General features: G+C 37.3%; 1 protein-coding gene and 1 pseudogene across 1 annotated transcript in view; one reads left to right on the top strand and one right to left on the bottom strand.

Moving 5' to 3' along the window:
• Nucleotides 1-3,500, top strand: part of LOC113224949 (vacuolar protein sorting-associated protein 13B-like) — a 753,925-nt gene that overhangs the window by 193,679 nt on the left and 556,746 nt on the right. The window lies entirely within an intron of this gene.
• LOC113224954 overlaps nt 2,112-3,500 on the bottom strand; it is a 6,645-nt pseudogene continuing 5,256 nt past the window's right edge.

The raw sequence follows: 3,500 nt of genomic DNA, 5'->3' as shown, positions 1-3,500 counted from the left end.
AAAAAAAAAAAAAAAAAAAAAAAAAAACACCGGTTAGAATTTTGATTGGGATTTCACTGAATTTGTAGATAATCTTCAGGAACAAAATGGACATTTTGACAATATTGAGTCTTTAATCCTTGAACATAGTGTATCTCATCATTTTTTTAGGTCTTTATCTCATGAGGTTTTTGTACTTATTTCTTGCATACTATATTCTATTTTCTTTTTCTGTAATCTGTTAGAGTACCCACAGAATATTTTTCTACAAGGATATATTTGTATTTCAAAATATATATAAATATACTTACTAAGAAAATAAGATTTGAGTTCTGAGAATTGACAGTATTGACGGTATGTGATTCACATGTTAAAGCCTATTCTAAGCACATTATATTTAATTTTAGCTTTTATTTTTCCTGGCATATAAAAATGGATTCAATGTTAATGAAAACAATGTCAAATTATTTTGTTACCTTATGTTGCTTATACATGGAAGCATTATTTTGAAATTCAGTGCCTCTCAATCCTTTATATGTTGCAGAATGTTATCGTTTTGAAGCTTGGTCATTCTTATAATTTTTATTAATTAACAGAGGTTGTTACCATGATAAAATTTTAGCATCTTTGATTAATAATGAGGTCCACTACAGGAAGACATGTATTCTCCCACTCTGTCTGTGGTAGATCAGTGGTTATTTCTTTTCCTTTTTATTATGAGGTATGTCAGATATGCAAATAGAGAATAATATGATGAGTATCCCAGATCAAAAAGAAAGTCAATTTTTAAATTTCCTCATGATGTTCTTTCTCCTATTTCACCATATCAGAGCTGGGCACTATTCTAAAGTTAGTGATTATTATTCCTGTGCCTTTTAATACTTTTAGTATATATATATCATTTTAAAAATATTTAAGTTTCATGTTGTTTTGCATGTTTTGGTTTGTTTGCTATCTGTATTCTTTTGAACATTTATTCAATATTAAGTTTGGAAGAGTTTTTGTATTAGGTTGTTCTTGCATTGCTATGAAAAAATACCTGAGACTGGGTAACTGGTAAAGAAGAGAGGTTTGACTGGCTCACAGTAGGCTGTACAGGAACATGATGCTGGCATCTGGTTGACTTCTAGGGAGGCCTCAGGAAGCTTAAAATTGTGGGGGAAGGTGGAGACGGAGTAGGAGCAAGAGAGAATAGAGAGGGAGTGCTATGTACTTTTAAACGACCAGATCTCATGAGAACTCACTACTTATTATGAGGACAGTACACAGGGGGATGGCACTAAACCATTCATGAGAAATCCATCCCATGATCCAGTCACCTCCCACCAGGCCCCACCTCCAACACTGGAGATTACAGTTTGATATCAGCTTTGGTGGAGACACAGATCCAAACCACGTCAGTTTTTTTTTTTTTTTTTTTCCAGTTTTTTTCAAATAAGACAGGCAGTATTTAGGTTGCTAAAAGTAATGTTTTACAGAAAGGGAACCATAACATTGCACAACAAAGTATGCTGTAAAATCTCAAGCAAGAAAGGCAGTGCTTTCTTTATGTCACCAAAAATCATGTTTCACTGTTAGAAGCAAATGTATAGCTGCATTTTTCCCCCCTTCAATATCAATCTTCTCTACAATACTTTTAGACTACTTTGTGGTTTCCAAATACAAACTAAAATTTGTTGGACAGAGTTGCTCAGTCTCAGCAATAGAATAAAAATAATTTGCAAAAAAAATTTTGTTTAATGCCAACAAATAACAAAACATTGTGGTTTCTGCTTACAAACTCCAACATCTAGTGAAATGGCCTAACCTATGTATACTTTCATGAACATTTCACTGTGAACACAGTTGCCCTTTTTTTCTGCCATCACAGATAGCCTCCTTAGTAGCAAGTATCTTGTCAGAACACTTTCAGACACCCAGGAAGTAATTCCTAACAGAATAACTACAGTTACGTGGGCAACTCAAACAACAGAGCCCACCTCTGCCAGAGTCCCCACGTGGGTGTTACTTTTGTGCTCTGGGTAAATAAGACCCAGTGCCTTGTTAGTTGGAACAGTTGGAACCCAGAGTGCAAAGCTAGATGGAGGAGTTGTTACAGACTCACGAACACTTTAATAAATTCCCGGGAGTTTCTAGGTGCTGTAATATGCCTCACAGACAGCAACATAAGCCAACTCTGGGAAGAAGTCATCATGGTATTCTGCTAAAAATTGTAGAAAAGATCAAAGTGTTTCAATAAAGCCTTCAGATTCTTCTCAGACTAGGACATCTTTCCAAGGATTTCTGGAAGTTTTACCAAAAGTCACAGCAAATGTTGTGCCCCGTAAATGTGAAGGAGGTGGAGGTGGCTGGTCACCTGGGTGGTAATTATCAGGCACAAACTTCCATGAGAGGACCTCATTTATTTAGTTAGTTCTTTTCCCTTCAACACCAGTAAATGCAGCACTTTCTTCCTTGCCAGGAGGCAGAGGTTGAAGATGATGCACAGGTGTTTTCTTCTCCAGGTTCAGGAGCAGCCTGGAGCATGCTGGTCGATGTGGCCTGCTGCTGGCACTTGGGTGAGGTGACGCCTGCTCTCAGCCAGCCTGTTGCAGTTGGTGGTGTGGCATGTGGACCACCTCAGAGCCTGCAATGCTTCCAGCTTGGCTTTGTGCCTTTTGTGGGTGGCTGGTTCAGCTGTGGTTGTCTGACTCTCTGTGGACTATGGTGTGGATGGATTCAACAAAGGTGGGCTGGGAGAGAGCTCCCCCTGGTTCCTTTTATTGTCGGTGATGCTTTCCTTAATTGAAAGAAAACACTTAGATGAAGTCAACCTTTTTATACCGAGCTTATTCCCATGGATAGATTATAACTGATGGGGTAGTGTAATCAAAGGTTATTCTTAACCCATCCATCATCTCCTTACAAAGGTCAGCATTCTTTTCTGCTGGGATATAATGCACCTTCATGTTGGCGTGCTGCATAGTGTGATGGTGTCAAGGCCTCTCATTGGCTGAAAAAACTGTGTTGATAGCAAAATGCTTCTCGTAGGACTCCAAAATCATTATGATGTTGGTCTGTCATGGAAGTTTCATTAACTGTTTCCTTCTGTTAATGTAGTAACGATCACCCTGAAGCTGCTCGTTCAGAACTTCAGGGATTTCTATAGTTATTATTCTTTCTTTTTTTTTTTTTCATTTAAACGTTAAATTTATTGTTTTTATCTTTTACACATTATGCAATTAGTTATTATTCTTTCTTCCATTTCCCTTTCTGTTTACAGCTCCAGTTCTTGCACTTGTCTCTTCTTCAATAACACGTTCTTCACTTATTTTTCATCCTTGTTTTCACTACTGTTGGAGAACTGCTTATTGAATTTTCAGCATTTTCATCTTTGTCTTCAACTGGGAGGCTTTTTTAGATAGAGTCGATGCCAGACAGACTTCCTTCTTCCTGTGCCTCTCAGGTAAGCTGCAGCTTTTCTTGCCAATTCATGCTGTCATCCTTTTTTTTTTTTTTTTTTTACGGATTTGAACATTTTT

This window comes from Piliocolobus tephrosceles, chromosome 7 (assembly GCF_002776525.5).
Source record: "Piliocolobus tephrosceles isolate RC106 chromosome 7, ASM277652v3, whole genome shotgun sequence".
Classification (NCBI taxonomy): Eukaryota; Metazoa; Chordata; class Mammalia; order Primates; family Cercopithecidae; genus Piliocolobus; species Piliocolobus tephrosceles.
The sequence above is the reverse complement of the archived record's forward strand: the minus strand, read 5'-3'. Positions and strand labels throughout refer to the sequence as shown.